General features: G+C 36.1%; 1 long non-coding RNA gene, 1 other non-coding gene and 1 pseudogene across 2 annotated transcripts; all 3 read right to left on the bottom strand.

The window, feature by feature from the left end:
* Positions 1 to 3,189: 3,189 nt before the first annotated feature.
* LOC143628247 (small nucleolar RNA Z43) lies at positions 3,190 to 3,292 on the bottom strand. The gene has a single exon (XR_013152717.1). It is a non-coding gene; the product is annotated as a small nucleolar RNA Z43 (small nucleolar RNA).
* A 13,907-nt stretch (positions 3,293 to 17,199) lies between these two features.
* LOC143628240 (uncharacterized) lies at positions 17,200 to 18,657 on the bottom strand. Its single transcript, XR_013152716.1, has 3 exons — positions 18,584 to 18,657; positions 17,546 to 17,613; positions 17,200 to 17,244 (listed from the first exon to the last, which is right to left on the bottom strand). It is a non-coding gene; the product is annotated as an uncharacterized LOC143628240 (long non-coding RNA).
* A 3,988-nt stretch (positions 18,658 to 22,645) lies between these two features.
* LOC143628246 (small nucleolar RNA R71) lies at positions 22,646 to 22,746 on the bottom strand (annotated as a pseudogene).
* Positions 22,747 to 23,560: the final 814 nt, after the last annotated feature.

Raw genomic sequence — 23,560 nt, 5'->3', positions numbered from 1 at the left:
CAAAGCATTTGAAGTTCCAATAACAAATAAATTTGAACTATGTTAACGATCATCATTTGGACATGCATATGCGTCTCTCGTGTAACACCGCGGCTTTAAATGTAACACTCCGGCTTTAAACGGAATACGTCCGGATGCAACGTACAAATCACTCATAAGCTCGTAACACTATTAACAGTAACAATATATTTATTTTATTCCATAATTTCGCAAGTACACAAATAGTTTGATAATGAGACAAACAACATTACATCTAAATGAAACAAATATTATTTATTGAAATAATCTTAAGGTATAACTAGTTTTTTTTGTCCTGGCATTTCATCGTATCAACCTGCATCACGTTTAAAATAATATATTTTGTCAACAACACATATTGGTGAGTTTTCATAAGTTTTTGCGTATATAAATATATAAAAAATGCACGATTCAACGATCGTCATGCAATCAAATAGTGTAATGTAAAAAACGAATCAAATAGTGTCGTCCTCCCGTTCATTTAGCTGAAGCGGTAGAAGTCGGGGAAATGAGAACCACCTTACGTAAACAACCGAAGTCGTAACGTTAGACGGTGCAGGTACGTCCCGTCGGACCCTCCCACTATGTGTATGCGTTTGCGTTTGCGTTTGCGTAACTTCCACCATAAAAACAGTTAACATGTTCACAATTCACGTATAATCATAAACAACATGCAAGAATAATATTAACATGTACAATAAATGTGAATCGGTTTGTAAACAAACGCATAACTAACAAAATAAAAACTTGTGACATGCTACACCCCAAAAATATTAAAAGCGTTAAAAAGGGGTTATGAAAAACTCACCCGTTAAATAAGCGAGACGAGCAAATAAGCAAAAATAGCTTTGAGTGAGTGAACCGACAAAGTTCAGTTCAACGAGCGACCTTAATAAATAACTAGGATCAAAATGAGGTTAAAGAAAATAAAAAAAAGGTGGCCAACATGTTCCTTTTATAATTCTTAGACAAAAAAAATTTGTTAAAAATATTTATTTATATTTTATTTTTATTAGTTGAAAGAAAAATGTTAATTCTTTGGTTTTAAGTTGTTCTATTTTAGCCTTGGGACAAGAGTAGGTTATAATAATTATTATTATTAATTAATTTAAATGGTTTTGGGTTCGTTTCAGAGCCAAATATTATTTAATAAAACAAGTTTAACGAATGGTTCATGTGTTTTGATTGGACATGAACTCGGTTTGATTCGGATTTATATCTAACATGCTTAAAATGATAAGATGGCGTGACATATTAGAAAATCTTAGTTTTGTTTATTAGTTTTGCAAAAGATTGTTTTAACATAAAACTATTTTTTAACTGAACATTAACGTGCCGATAAGCGATAGTGAAAACACAACCACGGTTGTTAATTTTGAATGACATAATGATGCTCACATAATATGTTATACAGAAATAACACAACAATTACCCGAAGATGAAATATTAAAGAAGGAAGAATTTGAAGTTTCGATTTAGAGTACCAATTGAAAAGTATGAACATAATTGAGAGTGTTAAGTGTTGTAAATAATTTGGAGAAGTATGAGAACCTTTATATGGACTTCAAATCATTAATAACAAGGTTGAAGTAATTAATTGCATAAGCTAGTCATAAGCAATATTAATTACCAAATTATAAGTTTTAACTAAATTTGGTAAAGAAGAAATTTAATTATCAATAAAACAATAGTTTAGATTCATTCAAGAATTGCAAAAACAAGTCAAAGGACGGGAATTTAGAGAGGATGTGAAGAAGACGGTTGGTTTATCTTGAAAAACACCAATAATTATAAACAATTAAATAACACAATTAAAAACTCAATAAATGTGAAAATTTTATTAAAAATCTAAAAAGTATCAATATTTTAAAATGGTTCGGGATTTTTTTTTTAAATGACGAATGTCACATCTCGTATAGACATAAAATACGCACGACTGACAAGTATACAGAAGGGACAAAAACCATCTTTAATCAAAGATTCTCAGGATTCAACCCAAGATACAACTACAAATAAAATAAGTACCATACGCAAATTTAAATTCAATTTATCATAATCATAATATATTATTATTATTCAACATTTAAATACTTAAACCATCTACGTCTTTATTGAAAAATAACCTCATAAGACATTTACACTCTCAGAGTAGAGATGACAAAATATTATAAAAGTGCCTAAAATTTAAATAAAGCAATGACCAACAACATTCGACATAAACCAACACAACTCATATATAACCATATATGAGTCATGTAGGTAAAAAATGATGTGTGAGAATCCACTAGTGTACAAGGATCCTAAGACTAGCAAAATTTACAAAATAAGAAACTATAAAGGCAGTAGAAAACTAGAAATAACAAATATTTGTGAATGAAACATAACCATATGTCAATATATATTGACATACAAATTCATAAAAACAAATTGATAGACAAGTGTACCAAATTCCATCTATGGCAGCAATAGCACCACACACCAAAGCCACATCACATCCCTACTGGCACCCAACTCAACACTCCAAATAAAATGGATTACATGTTGGTGCCATTAGGTGTTATAGACGACAATATGGGCAGGCAGCACTGCATCCTCCAATTATCATCTTTACCACACACACAATAGCCGTTTAACACTTTTAACGACCCACAACACAACACTTGTCCAACATTAAAAGGGCAGAAGCCAGTTTGGAGGCAATGAGAAAATATTGACATGGCTTGAATACATGGATGTACTAGAGCCGTGGATAACACCCAGTACACTTGGTCTTACAAAGAAAGGTATTCAGCCTCTAAAATCACCTAAATCAAATGAAACTAATTCTAAACCCCAACACAACTAAGCAAATATTAAAGAACCAACAATTGATTGTTTTATTACTCACCTTCCTAAATTAGTTGAACAAAGACTCATAATGTTATTGCACAATCTAACTAATATAAAAAAAATCATAAACAAACTATTCGTTTAACAAAACAAATACACAAAATATAAAACCTATAACATAGCCAAAAAAAACGAGAATTTAAAAGAAAAGATAGCCTCATTGAGAAGATTAGAAAAAACAACACGGTGAAATTCAGACATATGCTTGTCTTTGATTTAAATTTAATCACAGGCCTATTAACAACACAATTATGAAAATAAAGAATGAAAATGGAATTAGGTGGACTCAGTTTATGGGTGGTGATATAACAGGATGGTCGGCAAGGTGATTTATACATCACCGTTACGACGAACGAGACCTTATCACATGACATCGTCATAGCCCAATTTTATTTATAAATAAAAACCAAACCCCAACTTGCCAAAACGATTACAGAACTCAGAGGAAAAAAACAAAGGTCGATCTGCTAAGGAACAAGATGTAGAAGCGGCATTGAAATGAACGCTGATGCAATGTGCGTTTCTACTTATAGAGGGTTCCTTCCTAGGGTTTCCCATCGTATTCGTTTCCTTTATTGGGCCCCTTTGATTGGGCTTTAGGACCGTTTGGATCTAAATCATATATAGAAGTAGACGCCCATGCGATGCGGCGGTAACAAAAATAAACGAATCGAACCATTCTTTATAACAAAACTAAACGAACCGAACCATTATTTTTAACAGAAATCAACGAACATAACCACTTTTTTTTTAACAAAAATCAACGAACCAAACCACTTTACTAATAAATACAAATTCAGGTTGAGAAAGTCCGAGAAAGAACACGTGCGCGTCGAAAGTAGTTCATGTCAAAATAGTGGTGGTGGTTCTGTTTGTTTATTTTTGTTAAAAATAGTGATTCGGTTCATTATTTTTGTTATAATAGTAGTTCGGTTAATTTATTTTTATTAAAAAAAGTGGTTCGGTTCGTTTATTTTGTTAAATAAAGTAGTTCGGCTTGTTTATTTTTGTTAAAAAATGGTATGGTTCATTCATTTTGTTTAGAAAAATTTAACTTTAATTTAAAAATAACTTTTTAACCGCGTAAGCAGTTTACGTCACTATTTTTGCAACATCATCATACACGCCATCATCCACATCAACAAAATGTAACATAATCTAACTCCATTAGTGAAAATCTCATTGGCTGCCAATAGGTCAAAACTTGAGACTGTTGTGATACATTATTAAAGTTTGGTTTTACGCTGGCCAATGAAACAAAGTTTGGATTATTAAAATCAGTGTTTTATGTCACACCCCGATTTAGGGCCTAGAAGTGTGACCAATAGTTGGTACTTATTTTGAAAATATATCAGAGTTGCGGGTTATTAGCGGAAGTCTTTGATTATAATAAAATATTAATTTATTTTGAAAATCTATTTTTTTTTATTTACAAACCTTGTTTATTGTTGTTATGATATTTTATTTAAAACTGAGCCATCACAATCTGTGAGCATCTAATTCCATAAATGACTCTTATGCCTTGCTATCTATACTATGCTTGCTTTCCTGTAATGTGGGGAAAAATACGTCAGCGACATGCTGGTGAATCGCTGACTCTAAAAGCATTTTAAATAACAATTATAATACAAATATAGTTTTCTTGACATTGCTCAGCAGAAATATTTCTATTTCCAGTATTGTGACACTACCCTACACACACACAAGTCTTCGAGCCACGTAGCACATTCCGGAGAAACTATATATGACCATTAGCCCACGGCCACGTAGCCTTTGACTGTTTAGGCTTAACGGTTATGTTTGGATCCAGACACATGTGTATTCGGTCTGAGTTGTTTTATTCTCTACTTTGTATTATAAAGTTTTAGAGATCACTTAATCTCATGTAAATGTTTGACTGACTCTATAAGACAACAACTTGTCTATCTTATAGAATATAAATCTGTTTGATTGATTGTAAAGGTTTAACATATTCACGTTATAAAAAGGTTAAACGTATTCACCTAAATCGATGATGTGATTGTGTGAAAATCTTTCTTGATTGCGACTGATTGTTAACCTATAAACAAATAGGTTTGAATGATCACCTTGATGGTGTTTATTGATTAGACTGCAGACTTTAAGTCTGGTTTTAACCTTGATTAGGTTTGTGAATGTTTTGAAATCATGATTGTATTAGTGTGACGCTTGGTATAGCATGCTTTGGCCTAATATGGTTTATCACGTTGGCAAACTTCTCTAGGTAAGTAGACGGGTCCCGCAGTTGATTGGGATGTGTACGAATTACTTACCTTAGGCAAGAAGAGTCTACTAATGATATACCCCTTCCAGTTACTACATGCCCGTCAAAATATAGTTTTGTATAACATTATATTTATAAAAATAATGTTTGATTGAAATATGTTCGTGAATGCTTTTGAAAATGCTTTCAAGGTTAAATACTATATTTCAAGATTGAAATAGTTTTGTATAATGTCTCGTTTAACACTTCAATACTTACACAAACTTCACGAAAACGGACCTCTGGACTTCTCGGCAAAGTTAGCACGCTTCCCTAGGTTACCTATGTGAGAGTGAGTGTGAAAATTGGATGAAATGGGCTGAACCCGTAGCTGCTTATTTATAGCCTCGATTTATGCATCTTCGCGTATCGTGAAGATGCATGCTATGGTGGTTCGCGATACACGAAAATGCATGACGGCACCGCAATCTTGCATGTCAACCTCGTGTTGACATGTGTTGCCACGTAACTGGATAAGCTTTAAACTGTGTTCCAGCATCTTCACGATACGCGAAGATGCATAAAGTTTAGAATTTTCATTTTTAGTCCTTCTACTTCCAGATTTGGCATTTTTAGCCCTCTAACTTTCAGAATTTGCATTTTAGCCCAAAATTGATCAGGGTATTCCCAAGATGTTACATCCTCCCCACCTTTAGAATAATCTCGTCCTCGAGATTTATTGAAATAAGTATGGGTATTTTCTTTTCATTTTCCGATTCAAGTTCCCATGTATACTCAGGTCCACGTCTTGAATCCCAACAGACTTTTACCAATTTAAGTCGTTTACGTTTAAGGAATTTAATCATACTATCTTCAATTTGAATCGGTTGCTCCACAAACTTAAGCTTTTCATTAACCTCAACATCTTTTAACGGCATTGCAAGAGTTTCATCAGCTAAACATTTGCGATTCAAGCTCCCATGTATACTCAGGTCCATGTCTTGAATCCCAACGGACTTTTACCAATTTAAGTCGTTTACGTTTGAGGAATTTAATCATACTATCTTCAATTTGAATCAGTTGCTCCACAAACTCAAGCTTTTCATTAACCTCAACATCTTTTAACGGCATTGCAAGAGTTTCATTAGCTAAACATTTGCGTAGATTTGATACATGAAACACGGCATGAATGCCTTTCATTTCATCGGGTAATTCCAGCCTATATGCAACAGGTCATATTCTTTCAAGTATTTTGAATGGTCCTAGGAATCGTGGACTTAATTTTCCTTTCTTTCCAAATTGTACTACACCTTTCCAAGGTGATACTTTGAGTAGTATTTTATCTTTTACTTAAAATTCTAACGGTTTGCGGCGAACATCCGCGTAACTCTTTTGTCTATCTCTTTTCGTTTTCAATCATTCTCGTATCTGTATCAGTTGATCAGTGGTTTTCTGGATGATTTCCGGACCTGACAATTGGTTATCCCCTGTTTCTGATCAACATACGGGCGTTCTACATTTCCGTCTGTATAATGCTTCGAATGGTGCCATTTGGATACTCGTATGATAACTATTGTTTATATGAAAATTCCATTAACGGTAAAAGAATATCCTAACTTCCTCCCAGATCAATTACACATGCACGGAGCATATCTTTCAATGTCTTGAATAGTATGTTCACTTTGACCATTAGTCTGAGGGTGGTACGCGGTACTCGAATTTAATCGCGTTCCCATAGCTTTTCGAAAACTTGTCAAAAATTTTGAAGTGAAACGACTATCTCTATCCGAAATTATGGATAATGGCACACCATGCAAAGATACAATATTTTCATCATATAGCTGTGCTAATTTATCCATACTAAATGATTTTTGCATCTTAATTGATATTATCAGTCAGTGATTCAGAATATCATAAGTAATCATAAATTGCTAAAAACAGTGGCCAGTTGTGTTTAATTATTTACCTTTAACTATTGTATTCTAAACATTTGTTGATGTTATCCGGAATACCTCTTGGATTCAGTCTATCGAATATTTTTAACTTATTTATCTTGATAACTTTCAGGATTCTTCTATTTGTCTCGCGCTGTTCGTTGCTTTATGATCTTGATGAATTTCTCCCATTTATATCCATCGGTTTTTTCCTTTGGACTTTCAAAGAGTACATAACCGATTTTCTTTGAAACATACTCCCTTTTATCCAATTTATCTTATTCTTTTTATTTCATTCTTCTATAGATGATGGACTATATTAATCATATAGTCTTTCGTATTTCGAATTTTTTCTTTTTGATGAGTATAAACATTTTTGTGTGAAGGTACGATCTATATGCTAATAACTTTCTTTATTCACATTAGGGAATCAAAGACCCTGTTATGGTTACAAAACTTCTCGTTTTAAAATGAGTTTACAAGCAGTTTATAAGAGTTTAACTAAACTATTAGTTATTTCAAATGCCTTGGATTCTTGAACATTCCCTTTGGCATACTCTTATCCTCCTTTATTCTTGATTGCCATATTCCTTTTGTGTGTAACATAATTACTCTGGCATTCTTTCCTTAACACCACTTTCACTTGCATAACTTGTCTTCTTCGAACATTCAATGCTGAAATGTCCTTTTTCTCTACAACTGAAACATGTAACGGTTTTTCTTCTGCAGTCTTCCTCAAAGTGACCAACTTTATTACAATATGTACATATGATTGCTGCATTGCTTTTGTTTTTGTTTTTGACACTTTCCAGAGTGTTGTTTACCACAATTTTCACAAGTTGGTTTTCCTTTGATTGTCTTTATTTGTTTTATTGCTGCTGTTTCTTTTTTCTTTGCATTATTTTCCTCTATTAATTCTATGTCCTTTGACATATTATTGATCAAGTATTCGACTAATCTCGAGGCCAAGTAGATTGTTGGTGGCATATGGGTTTCTACTATATCTCTTATTTCCTCGGGTAGCCCATATATGTACTGAATAACCTTGTTGTATTCTGAATCATCTAGGCGTGAAATGATTGGCAATAGTCAAAGAACTTGGCATTATAGTCCTTGAAATTTGTGCCTTCCATTTTGTGGTCTAGGAACTTGATCTGAATATGGTCGATTTCACTAATGGGGCAAAACTGTTGTAACACCAGTTCTTTGAATGCTCCCCATTTCATTTGATATATGGTTTTTCTGCCCTTTAACATGACTAAATTGTTCCACTATTCTAGGGCTTCACCTTTAAATTTAGAGATGCATACTGTATCTTTTGAATTTCAGTGCATTGACTAATAATGACAATGTCTCGATCTCGTCCAGCCATCGTAAAGCTGGTATGACACCTTGGTCTCCATAAAATTCTTCTGGTTTAAAGGCTTCGAATTCCTCGAAACTACAACCTTGGGCTACTAAATGTTCTTTGGTGGTTTTGCTATGATGAGAAGGAGTTCGATATGGATGGCTTCTAATTTTATTACTCGGATGTTGAATCTTACGTATCTCTTCTTTCATTGTGTCTATGTAAGGAGTTATTGTGTTGTGGATCATCTCCTTCATTCTGACGAAATACTGCTCATGAATCTCCTGTGCAAGCTCTGTTACATTTCTGTTGCTTGAAGCTTCATCATTATTTTTTTGATTGTTAGGATTTGACATTCTGTAAAATGGAATTGATTCAGTTTGACAGAGATACTGAAACAACGACACAATACGAAAGGCCTGAAACGTTTAATATTTAGGGAGCTATGTATACACACACACACGAATATGTAATGGTATATGTTAATTATATATGCATGAGCTCGTTTTACTCAACACTTAGATAACTAAGCAGGTAAACAAATCTATATGGTTGAATGTATCATAATTAACATAACTAATAACTAGCTTGAAGTTAACATTTAGTACCATCAATGATTATTAACTAATTAAATCATTATCAGTTGAATTTTAATCCCAATCTATGGTTCCTAAATACCCTCATTCGAATTCTTGCACAGAAAAATAGTTAGACCACATATCTTTCAAATATTAAATAATGCTATGAAAAATATCTACTCCAAATATCCATATGGTCAAAGAGTTGGTAAAAAAAATAAGAGCTAATCATCACTCCACCATACCAATCACCACCAAACAAATCTTTCTTTTCTTTCCTTTCCTTTCCTTTCCTTTCCTTTCCTTTTGATTCTCGACAGATACACACTACCCACCCATACTTTCTTCTTGAATATTATATCACACAATCTCCATGCACCATATTTATATATATTATATTAGAATAATTTAAATGCAAACTAACTTTTTTTTTGTTATATAATGGAACTCTTTGTAAGATAATACAAACACATACTAATTACCAGCTCTCACCATACTAAATCTCTCCCTCTTATCCGTGTGCGCAGACATCCACCCAACAGCCTCTCTCTATTCACGATTACAAACCACCACCACAAAAAAAAACTACTTTGGCCACCTCCATCAACCATCTTTGTGACCACCGGAAGCAGCCCCCCCCCCCCCACCATCAAGCCACCCTCAAACCACCACCTTCAGCCACACAGAACATCGCCAATCACCGTCCTCACTCTTGCTCCATCTCCAATATTACACCATAACGCCATCGGAAGATCACCAGAATACACCGTACCGCCAACCCGCCGCCAACATCTCTGATGTTCACGACAATCCACAACACCATTACCGCCACTGTCCTCTTCCTCATGGCAGAAGCTGAACCACCCACTCCACCACCATAACACCATCACAATCGGTACACAACCACTGTCACACCGTAGATACACCAACCACCACCGGCGCGGTACGATGTTATAGCTTCAAAACCAACCCAAGATACCTCTACGGTCCGTTATTAGACCCAAACCCAGTTCGAATCATTCTTAGGTCTTTTCCCGTAAACCGAACACGACATGCCCGTTACTAGCTCCCAAGCTACAACAGGGATTTGAAATGAGCCTCGCGAAGCGGAGCTTGCACAAGCCTTGTGGTCTCATTAATCCATAGTCATAATCCTAAAACTAAGTGAGCTAAAACTTATCTCTAAACTATCTTTATATTTTTATAAAGTTATGTTTATGCTAGCTCTAACACCCAAAGATCAAGATACATATTAAGGAAATGCTAAGTTGTGTTAATGATATCTTTAGAAGGTTTAGAAATAGATGAATAAGACTAATAAAGTGGGTTGTGGTTAAAACTTGGTTAAAAAGGCATCATATATCTAGACACTAAACTTTTATGACTTAACAGTCAATGTCAATCATCACCACCAACTACTCCTACAATTACTCTCAATCACATGTGAATATAGTAGTTCTTATAAAGTCAAATTATTGTTATACATTTCCTTGTATTTCTCCTTGTAATTAGCATTGTAATCATCTATATAATAATATCAAAATCTCTCTAATAATCAAGAGAGAATTCCCTGACTTTCATGGTATCACCTAATCGATTCTCTCATCAATCTTCTTCTTCTTCACTAACCAACCATGTCACCCTCCTCCTCTACGAAACCAAACTTCCCATGGCAACCATCCTCCACATGCTCACTATCAAACTCCCCTCCACCAACATCTCTATTGGCAAAACCAACTCCTTCCCCTCCTTGCTAATCAGGAACTTCTCGGCCATGTCGATGGTTCTATTCTTCCACCTCCGAAAAATATCACCCTTGATTCACAAGAACAACCCAACCCCGCTCACTCAGCCTGGCTTGTCTTTGATCAACAGGCTATCCTCATCCTCAACTCCTCTCTCACTGAGAAAGCTGTTGCTGAGATACTCGGCCTCTCCACTGCTCGCCAGATCTGGACTGCCCTAGAGGCAGCCTACAACAACACCTCTCTAGAACGGATGCATCTGCTCCGTGATAGTCTTCGTCAGTTAACCAAAGGATCATCTACGGTTGCTGAATATGGCCGAAAATTCAAAGCCATCTGTGATCAACTATCGGCCATTGGTCATCCTGTGAGCGACACGGACAAAACACACTGGTTCCTATGTGGTCTTGGTCCCACGTTTGAAAGTTGGTCCACTGCCATTCGCACCGCTCGTGAACCTCTTTCCTTCCGTGAATTGCTCACCAACGCGGAGAGCCAATAACAATTTCTTCATACCCTTCATCCACCCACCCCTCCTACTGTGGCCTTTGTTTCTCAACAAACCCATCATCGATTCTCCGGCTCACTCACTAATCGATCCAGATCTGGACCTACTGGATCAGGCTCCTACAACCGTGGACAGAATCATTCCAAAGGTACACGTTGGCCACCTCATTGTCAATTGTGTTGCACCAACGGACACTATGCCAAAAAATGCCCGAAACTCTCCTCCTTTGTGGCATCGGCTTCAGACAGTGAATGAATTGCTAGAGTTTTTCATGCTCAATGCCATGTTTCAAATGATGATGAACCCGAATGGGTCGCCGACACCGGTACCGATATCCACATGACTGATAACACTGGTAATCTTCAATCCTTTTCTCCTTATACAGGACCTACATCAGTCATCTTTGGTAATGGACATTCATTACCAATTACTCACAAAGGATGTATCTCACTTCATAATCACGTTAAATTAAACGATGTTTTAGTTGTTCCATCTTTGACCCGAAACCTCCTTTCTATTAGCAAGTTGACAAATGATTATCCTGTTGATGTGTTATTTTCTAATTCATTCTTTGTAATTCAGGACCGAAAAACAAGCCAGCCTCTCGCTCAAGGTCGGTGTGAAAACGGTCTCTATGTGCTTCGAGACAAGTCTTTTGCTTTTGTTGCTTCCATTTCGTCAAATAAAGCCTCATTTGAATTGTGGCACAATCGTTTGGGTCATGTTGCGTTTGATACTATTTCTATTTTAAAAAGACTTGGTTGTTTATCTTTTACATCAATTTTACCAAAGCCTAATTTATGTTCTCCATTTCAACTTGCTAAAGCTCACAAATTATCATTTGAAGCAAACGAAAAACGTGCTTCCCATCCCCTAGATCTTGTTCACTGTGATCTATGGGGACCCTCGCCAATAATTAGCAAAGATGGTTACAAATATTATGTCGTGTTTGTGGATGATTTTTCTAGATTTTGATGGTTATATCCCCTTAAAACCAAAAACTGAATTTTATACGGTTCTTCAAACCTTTTTGCATTTAGTTCAAACCCAACTCTCCCGCAAAGTAAAGGTTTTCCAAAGTGATGGCGGTACGGAATTCACTAATAAAATTGTGCATAAAATATTTGATGAAAATGGCACCTTTCACCGATTTTCATGCCCATATAACGCCCCTCAAAACGGTCGTGCCGAAAGAAAGCACCGTCACATTGTAGAAACCAGTTTAGCCATGCTCTTTCATGCACGTGTCCCCATCACCCATTAGGTCGATGCGTTTAGTACCGCTACATACATCATCAATCGCTTGCCCACAAAGGTTTTAAATGAAAAGTTACTTTTTGAGATACTATTTTCCATACCACCCACTTACACCAACTTTCGTGTTTTCGGATGTTGTGTCTATCCATACCTACGTGATTATGCTTCGCACAAACTTGCACCATGAAGCATTCCTTGTATCTTCTTAGGCTATGCCTCTCAATACAAAGGATACAAATGCTTTGACCCCACATCCTCCCGTACTTATGTGACCTAACATGCTCGATTTGATGAATTTTTTTTTCCTTATATCAGCAGCTCCTCGCACACCAACATTGCCAACTTATTTCTTTCCACATTTAATGAACCTACATCCTTTTCTCCATTATCATCTCCAACACCCAACACAACAACCCACACATCAAAACCCACTTCTGCTCCATCGTGTTCCATATGTGATCACCATCCTCCTACTCAATCACACCCATCTCCTTCCCCAACCACCAACTCCCCACCATCACCTACACCCTCGTCCCCTACATCACCTTTGATTCCATCTCATAACACTCCTCCATCTTCACCCATCACCTCTCCTACGTCATCTATCGCATCTTCCTCATACCCTATATCGGATTCGGCCCTGTCACCACCCGCACCACCGCACCCTATGGTTACTTGCTCCAAAGTTGGCACTTTCAAACCCAACCCCAAACACACCTCTTACCTAGCTAGTGCCATGTAATCCTGCCTTCATGCTGCACTACTCACCACCACAATTCCAAAGGGTTATAAAAGTGCTTCAAAAAATCCTCTTTGGATTCATGCAATGCAAACAGAATATAATGCTCTTCACAAAAATTGCACGCGGACCCTTGTGCCAAGACCTTCAACTACAAATATTATTGGTTCAAAATGGGTATTTCGAATTAAATACTGTCCTGATGGATCAATTGGTCGACACAAAGCAAGACTTGTCGCTCAAGGTTTCACTCAAATACCGGGACTTGATTTCAATCATACCTTCAGTCCGGTAGTGAAAGCATCTACTATTCGCATTGTTCTCTCATTGATGGTCATCAACGGTTGGTCTCATAAGCAACTCAATGTAGACAATGCATTTCTCAACGACCACATCTCTGAAACCATTTATATGGAGCAACCTCCCGGGTTTGTGGACCCAAAACTTCCCAATCATGTATGCAAGCTCAACAAGGCCCTCTACGGCCTTAAACAAGCTCCTCGAGCTTGGTTTTACCGGCTCAACACCTTCCTTTTATCATACGGTTTCAAATATAGTCGAGCCGACCCTTCCCTCTTTATTTTTCTTCATGGCGATTCCATCATGTATTTTCTTGTTTACGTGGACGATCTCATTCTTACAGGAAATAAATCCACGTTACTCCGTAACTTCACCACTCATCTACAACAGGAATTCGCTATCAAAGATCTCGGCTCGTTAAACTACTTTCTTGGTCTCGAGGTTGTGCATACTACCAAAGGACTTTTCCTCACTTAAACAAAATATGCAAATGACATTCTCACTCGAGCTGGCCTAACCGACACCAAACCTGTTTCTACCCCTCTCTCCACATCCAAAACCTTTACTAAAGAAGGCACCCCTTATTTTGATCGCACCCTATATCGCTCCCTTGTTGGAGCACTTCAATACTTAACCATCACTCGACCTGACTTGTCATACGCGGTCAATCAAGCATGTCAACACCTCCATGCGCCCACTGAAAAACACTTCCAATTGGTTAAGAGGATACTTTGTTATGTCAAGGGAACTATCTCTCATGGGTTAGTATTCACACGTCCTATAACTTCTTCTATCTTAGGTTATTCGGATGCGGATAGGGCACGATGTATTGAGACACATAGATCAACTTACGGCTACTCAGTTTTCTTGGGTGGCAACTTAGTCTCATGGAGTGCTAAGAAACAACCAACGGTGTCAAGATCAAGCTGTGAATCTGAATATCGGGCAATGGCAAATGCCGCCGCTGAAATTGTTTGGATTACTCATTTGTTGCAGGAACTTCATGCTCTTCCACCTAGCCGGCCAACTCTCTTATGTGACAAGAGTGCATTATTCATGAGTCAAAATCCGGTCTCTCATAGACGAGCCAAGCACATCGACTTAGATTATCACTTTGTTCTGGAACTATTTATGTCCGGAAAATTACACACTAAGTTCGTTCCTACCAAGCTTCAACTTGCGGATATTTTCACTAAAAGCTTGCCACGACCACTATTTGAGCAATTTCGAGACTTACTACGAGTTCAACCACCGCCGTTTCGCTTGCAGGGGGATAACAGTCGATGTCAATCATCACCACCAACTACTCCTACAATTACTCTCAATCACACGTGAATATAGCAGTTCTTATAAAGTCAAATTATTGTTATACCTTTCCTTGTATTTCTCAATTTAATTAGCATTGTAATCATCTATATAATAATATCAAAATCTCTCTAATAATCAAGAGAGAATTCCCTGACTTTCATGACTAAAATCTTGTTTAAGAGATTCCGATGACAAAATATGTTTAGACGAGTATACACGATTTCAATACAAAATAAAAGTATTTTTTTAGTTCAAATACATTTTATAAATTTAAAAGATGGATTTTATGAGTTTTGATTATGACTTTGAATAAAAACTATATAAAAGTATTCATTGAAAGACACAAAATGTAAATATTGTTAACGACAAAAAAACGAAGAAACTAACTAAATGAAACATGTGTGGAATGGAGAAAACAATATTTTGTGTCAAAATGGTGATTTTTACTTAAATATATATTTTGGAAAAATTATATGAGTTAGACGTAAAAATAAATGTTTTTACGAACTAAACGACTGAAAAGGGTATATAAACCAACTTAGAAATTAGCAAACGAAAATAAAATGATATTGTGGTTTACTAAAATATTAATAGCAACTTAAAGAAATATTACTCATAAATAAATATATAATTTAGTATATATTTATTTAGCACTCGACCAAACGAATAGTTTATATTTTAATGAAACTCAATATAATAACGAAACGCCTGGTTGGTGAAAGCAACCGACACAAATGTAATAAACGAAACGTCCGGTTGGTGAAAGCAACCGACACAAATATAATAAACGAAATGGCTAGTTGGGTGAAAGTGACTAGCATAAACCTACTTGCGAGTCGATAACGGTAACTAACTGACCTTACGCATTTAGGATATGTGAAGGCAGCGGACCCAGGTCCAAACTGAAATTGCTAACGAATTGAACACTTAACGTACGAGGTGAGTTTCACCACCCCCTTTTACTGTTTTACTATTTTATTGTTTTATAAATCCTGGGGGAAAACATACACAATTGCTTTTAAATACGATAATTAGAAACAAAACACCAATCCTTATGCGAAATGAGTTGAACTATGTAGTGCTATAAGCCTCTTGCTTACATACTATAACCATTAGCTAACGGAGTTAGCCACAGGAATATACGGATAGTACTATTGACGTTGACATTTCCCCTATTTTAGGTTAGTCGCTCTAACCTCCGATATTGCATCGAAACAGGGTGCGTATATTCTATTTGTGAGATTTGAACAGGGCAAAAGGATATAAGTCGTGGTTTGGTTATAGGCTCAGGGTTCGTCATATTAATTCGTAGATTTAGCTAGTTTACGGAGGATCATCGTATTTGTTTCAATATATTGTCATATACTTGTTTGCGAACTGATTCAATGATTTATAAATAATGTGATTTCGTATCAAGTCTCAAAACTTGTGAACTCACCAACCATTGTGTTGACTTATTAAATCGTATGTTTTTTAGGGAATTAACAATGCACGTAAGGAATCATGAAGACGGGACCTCATTATATAGATAGGATACCATTTTGATGTTTAACTACTATTGTTTAAAAACAAATTATGGTTTATAAACGCTATTAAACTATTGGCATCCTAATACATGCATGTTGGCGATAATCATATGCTTACGGTATACATGACGTCAGCATCCGCGCTTTCGTTTTGACGGGGCGTGACATGATCCATCCATCAAATATTTGATCAGTCCATAGATTCATCCAGCCGTCCACCCATCTATACACAATAATACAAACATATTATTAGAAAAAAAAATAATTAGTAAATCACATGCATTTAAACAAATAAAAAGTAGAAAAAAGTAGTTTTAAAATTATATATTTTTTATTTATCAATCATTAATAAAAAAATAAATTAAATTAATTTCACCTTTAGTAAGGGTATTTCGTCCTAACATAGTAATTAATTATTTCTTTGATTTATTTCTTCTTAATTTACTTATTAATTAACCAATAATAAAAAAAATTAATTCAAGTAGCACCGACGACAAGTCGTTGAAACAGGGTGATTTATATATATTTTTAGTTTTTTTTCTTTTTATTAATTTATCAACCAATAAAATTAAAAATAGTATAAGCTATAGTGACGACAAGTCGTCGAAAAAGGGTTTCAAGTTGTCGGTCAAATTCTACAAATCCCTACAAAAGTTTGGTCCTCCCTATATCAACGAAATGTCGTCGGTATAGGGTATAAAAAGGTAGGAAAGTTGAACAATCCTACATCGACGAAAAATCGTCGATAAAAGGTTAGTTATAGCGACGACTATTATCCACGATATAACCTTGGTCGCTATAGGATTACTTTGTTGTAGTGGGCGACGCGGGTCATTTAAATCCATAGGGGTCCCTGATATTTGCCATCCTCCCCTAATAAGAAAAATATAATTCAAATATTTCAATAATAACTAAAAAGAAACAAAAAGTCTATTTTTAATTCACACACCTCCCAAAAATCAAGGATTTAGATTATTATAACCATTGTAATAATTTACTTTCTAATCATATAACAAATCATTTATATAAGTCTTAAAAATGGGCATGCTTCTATCTATTAAAAAAAAACCCAAAAGATGTTTCAACCTGCGTGACCTGGCCATACAAGTTCCATGGTGGCCAATAATGAAAAAGAAAGTTGATACAAAATTAAAAAAACAAAAAAATGTATTACCCGATATCTATAATAGTCTCTTCCAAACGTGATATAGGAGGTGGGACAATATAACCGGGCTGGTAAGGCTGCATTATAACAATGATAAGCATATACATAAGAATAGCACATTTATCCTAGAGTTGCATGATTTTTAAAAAACTTGACAGCATAGTAATCAAAGGTGCATGATTTTTAAAAAACTTGACAGCATAGTAATCAAAGGTGCAACGCTTTGGCACCTAGGCACTATTTTAGGCGAAGCGTTCAACCATCGACTGAGTTGACTAAAGTCGCAAATATAGGAGAAAAATCTGCCATTGAATATTTTTTTATTTACCTTGATTTTATTTGATTAATCTCTTGAACAGCTTACCTAAAAATAATGGGATTAACAAAATTAACTCTTTATAATGAACGACATATTTGGTTATTCTTATCACATATATATCAAGAACACGATCACAGAGCCTACCAGAAGAAAAAAGGTTAGTAATATTTATTACTTTTTTTTTTAATTTTTGTTTTCGATTATGAGGTTAGTAATATTATGTTTATTTTAATTTAGTTTGTTGTTTTGTTAGTTTAGTTCACTGTGTTAATGGTTTTTTTGTTTTTGTTTTGTTTTTTTAATTGAGGAACAGTAAATGGCTTTCGTTTTTTTATTTATTACTTTATGATTTTTTTGCTTTTGAGTATGAACAATTTGGTTATATTGGATTTTCATATGATTTTGAAAACTATAGTTAAGGATTATGGTTTTGAAATGTTTGGTATTTGAATAAAGTGTTGTTTGCCATTACATATTTAAGTGCACTTTTTTTCTTTCAGGCACACGTTTTTTTTTTTTTTTTTTTTTGCGCTTAGCGCCTAGAGGAGGCCTGTGCGCCTTAGGTGGGTTATCGCTTTTAATAACTATGCTTGACGGTCATTTTGTAAACTTAGCGAAGACGTTTAAACTTGCCAAATTTGCTGACACCGGTATACTTAAATGGTCACTAGAAATTTAAAAATCTGAGGAAAATATTAAAATAATAATTTATTATAATGGCAGCTTACTTGGTGGCATATTTCACAAGTGATGCCACCCTTTTCGTTGCACCAATGTTGAACACACTTTCTATGGGCATACTGCATAAACAAAAATATTAATGATATGTTAAATGTAAAATAGAAAATTAGAAAAATAATAACATATGAAAGCTTAACGAAAAAGAAGACAACAATGTGCATACAACAGAATTAAATTACTAAACTAACTTAACAAGCAATGTGGATTACCTTAAGACTACCGTTGCAGGAACATAGGATCTCAAAATAACAATTGAACCTTTCTCTTGACAAATACGACACTCTGCTGCGTTTAATAAAGGTGCTTCATCATCATCGTCTGTGGGCCCGTTTTCATCAACTGCACGAGTTGACTCAGTGGGGCCTGCCATCTTCCCTCTCTTTTTTAAGGTTTCGACCACCTATCGGTTCACTTACACAATCAAGTGATCACTAATTTTAATCAAAATTAAAAGCTTATAAATTTAAGCATATTGAAAAGATACAGGCTAAGCATAAAAATACATATGTTAAGCCTAAATATTCAAAATTCAATACCAACATGAGTAAGGCTGTAAACATACTGAATGTTCAGAGAACTATTCATGAACTGCTCGACGGGAAGTTCATTTATTTTAGGGGTGCAAAAAAGCCGAGCCGCTCGTGAGCTACCTGATCTCAGATCGATAAGAAGCTCGAAACGATGAGCTTGAGTCGAGCCCGAGCCTCAAATAAAGCTCGTTTAACTATCGAGCTCAAGCGTTGTATGGGAAGCTCGTTTAGGCTCGTTGAGCCTTAACGACTCTTGTGTATTATTAAGTTCTACCTCTTTTGGCTCGTTGATGATGCACCCTTTCAAAGTGCATATATGCAACATTTTTTTGCGTCGTTGCCCTAATTTTTTGTTCAGTAAGTTATAAAGGAGATTGCTTGATTGTGTACGTGGAACAATCAAATCCTTGTGCTTCAATACTTCTGTTCCGTAACGTACAACACGGCGTAGCATGCACTAGAGGTGGGCAAATAAACCGGTTAACCGAACCGACCCGAAAACTGAACCGAAACCGAACCGGTTTGAAAGCGATTATGTAAATATCGGTTTGGAACCAATTAAAACCATAGGTTCAGTACCGGTTTGTAGTTTTCTCCACAAAAACCGTTCCAAACCGGTTAACCGAACCAAAACCAGCCAAAACTAGGCAAAAAACGGTCAAAACCCAAACCAAAACCGATCAAAACCCGAACCGAAACAGATCGGACCATGGTAAGAAACCGGTTTCAACCCGAACTGGAACCAATCATAAACCGGTTTTGACTTTTGTTGACCAAACCAAACTGATTTTAACCCAAACCGGTTTTAAGTTTTAAACCAATTTATGCACCTCTAGCATGCATCACAAAACATACCAATGCCTTTCATTTCCTGTGAAACAATAGTAACAAAATAATGGGGTTTTGAGATTATTAGGTTTTTTCAACTCAAAGATCAATAATCTCTGAAGCTCCTACTATTTTCATTTAGATGAACAATCCACAAAACAACGATAAAAAATGTTACGTGTCCAATCCAAAGTCCATTAGTTCAGCCCAGGAAGAAGAAGTTGGATCCAAGGAACAAAAATAATCTCATGCAATGCATGCATGGATGACGAGTGACTCGTAGGGAAGCCATTAAGTGAGTTATAAGATATAAATGCATTGGCTTAACCAACTTAATTTCATGGAATTATTTGACTATGGTTACTCATATATTTGCAGGTAGGAGGAGGTAGAGGATGAAATTACAAGAACATGGGCGAAAACGGCGAAGAAAACAGAGTTGAAACGAGAAAGATATGAAGAAAACAAGAAAATGAGCAAAAGCTACACCGTGGCCCACGGTCAACACCGTGGACCATGGTCAACCCATCTCCAATCAGACAGTTTTCACCATACCGTGTCATTCTAAGCCCCGTGGATGGACCGTTGCCCACATTCCGACTCGTAACAGCCGAGTTTGGGCCACTTTTTAGGCCGTTTTTGGGTGTCCTTTCACATATCTTTCAATTGGGACAACCCTAGGGCGATTTGTGGGTCCAAGACATTATTTTTGGTGATTCTAATCATTAGATTGAGTGTTTGATTCTCATGATTAAGAAAATTGAAGCTATGATGATCCATTAAACCATGAGTGGCTAATTTCCTTGGTGTTTCTCTTAGGTGTAAGTTTAATTACAATGCAGTTATTGTTAATTGTTCTTAACATTGGATTGATTGTCTAATTGTTTGTGTTAGTATAATCATGATGTTTATGTGATTGTTTGTAAATTGTCCATATCGTTTAAACCTAATTGCAATCTATATGTTCTTGGTGTCGTTGACAATTGAGATTTAGTGGAAGGAATTAGGGTTAAACATATTGATTGATTTCCAAGTAACAACCTCGCGTTCTAGGAATCCGAGTACTTAGTTCTTGATTAATCACAAACAATTGTATCTACACAAAACCAAGATAGTATGGTTTATCGCTTGAATGTTAACATAAGTGTTGAGTGATAACCTGAACCCCGAGAGAAATGCTCGTTTAATCAACTGTTACAACTTTCATTTAGTTTATAAAATCAAATCAAAACCAATTTGAGAATTTTTTTTTTGTCATTTACATTTATATTATTTAATTGTTGAGCTACTTTGTTAACACATATTCCACATACTCCTCATGTTCGATACCCACTTATCGCTATCTAGTTAATTTTATTTGGTTTATTTTGGGGTGAGTCTTTGACCTCACGTCAAATTTTGGCGCCGTTGCCAAGGAGTAGTTTGCAACGTGTGTTACTTTTGTAGTTTTTGCTTAATTGTTTTTTGTCAGTTTTACGCAGGTTGTGTTAGTGTGCAGGTACTTACAGGTATATGCGTATGCGAAGCTCTCGGTCTTTATCTCCGTTAGCTTTTGATCCGGAAATCGAACGAACCTTCCGTCATAATCGAGTTCTTCAACGAGAGAATAAGATTGTTGGGTCTCCGAGCACACAAAGTCGAACAACCGATACAACAACCATGGCGTCTGGTCAATCTTTACCACCGATGCCGCCGCCCATAAATCCAGAATATCCATCATCCACTGAACCCATTGTCACTTCAAGTTCCACAAGTGTAACCACCTCAACCGTCTTAAGCTTTCAACCACCACCTAACCTTCCACCCTTAACCAACTTTATGCCTATTCAAGGACAATCATCAAATTCACCACAACAATCATCTTTCCAATCTCAACAAAATCCACTTTATAATCAGCTATATACATTACCGCAAGACCCACCCATAATTCATACCTCACCGGGTCTTAGGTCGGGCCCGAATTCGTTTGCTGGGCCACATTATGGTGATAATAATGAAGGGTACGAAGAGTATGAAGAGGGATATTCGAGTGGAGTTGATGGGAATCAATTGAGGATTCAAGGGCAATTTGGGTATGTACCCGAACAACAACTGCAACAGAATTTGCAACAATGGGGTGGGCCTCAATTTAATCAAGAACAATTTCAACAACCCCAACCATTGCAGCAAATTCCTCAACAGCCCCAATATCAACAACTGCAATTTCAACAACCAAATTCCCAACCGCAATTTCAACAACATGTGCAACAAAGGCCCATGTATAGGCAAATGGGTCAACCGAGAGTGCCATTGGGGGTATCAAGAAGGCATGCAAGAGAGATGGTTAGGGGAATTGAAGCTCATTTTCGACCGGTCATCACCAATAACCCATCTCTGGTGGTTATTCCTCAAAATCAAAACGGACGAACGTTTGAGGTTTGAACCAATGCGCTCCAAAGTTTACCAAAGTATAAGGGTTTAGCAATGGAAGAACCTTATTTTCATTTGGAGGCATATGATTCGATTTGCAACACGATCGGGGGTCAAGGTTTCTCACCGGATGAGGTTAAATTGGTCTTATTTCAACTTTCGCTAGAAGATAAGGCGAAGAGATGGTTCTACACATTTCCTTCCGCATCAATTTATACTTGGGCCGAAATGCAACAAAGATTTTTGGAAGAGTTTTACACGGCCCAAAAGACTAATGATGCAAGACGAAGTTTGAGAAGCTTCCAACAACAATCAGGTGAGATGTTTCATGAAGCATTTGAGCGGTTTAATATTATGCTTAATAATTGTCCTCATCATGGTATTGCTCTTTGGGAATTGTTGAATGCTTTTCATGAGGGGTTGAATATGGAAGATGAGCGGGATTTGATGTCAATCACAAATGGTACATTTGGTACTAACTTATGAACAAGATGATTGGTTATTTTTAAAGCAAATGTCGGTCACATCAAAGAGAAAGGCTCAAGCCGCAAGAAGAGCACGACCGGCAATTGGAAGACCGCAAATACATGCTGTAGAAGATGAAGGAGTACAAACTACTAATCAAAGAATTGATGTTTGTACGAATTATAATGAATTGGGTCATGCATCGGATGTGTGTAAAGTGGGACATGTACAAGTGGAGGAGGTGAATGCACTTCAAGGTCAGGGGGAGGTGGTCGAAACAATAACATGAACTCAAACACTTACCACCCCCGGTTGAAAAATTATCCCAATTTTCGTTATGGGAATCCGGCTACTCAATCCAATCCGAATTTCCAAGGGAATCAAGGAAATTATGTTCCATGCCAACAATACAACAATCAAGGATTTCAAAGTCAATTTCAACAAACGGGAAGTGGTTAAAGTTCTTCAAGTGGGAATGAAGTCATGGATATGCTTAGGATGATGCAACAAGACATGCAAAGGAGAAATCAACTTGATGAAGTGCGCATGCAAAAGGATGAAATCCATGACAAAGCCATTCAATCTTTGACCACTCAAATGGGTTAACTTGCAACCGATGTTGAGAATCTGAAGAAAAACAGCTCGAGCTTAAAGAAGGGGAACAACGTGCATATCAATGCGGTAAGTCTTTTACCTAATTTTGGAATTTCTAGGTTTCAAGTTGATCTAACA

Source organism: Bidens hawaiensis, unplaced genomic scaffold (genome assembly GCF_021521415.1).
Source record: "Bidens hawaiensis isolate Kalapana, Puna unplaced genomic scaffold, B.hawaiensis_p1.1 tig00004839_1, whole genome shotgun sequence".
NCBI lineage: Eukaryota > Viridiplantae > Streptophyta > Magnoliopsida > Asterales > Asteraceae > Bidens > Bidens hawaiensis.
Note: the sequence above shows the minus strand (reverse complement) of the source record. Positions and strands in the feature narration are given on the sequence as shown.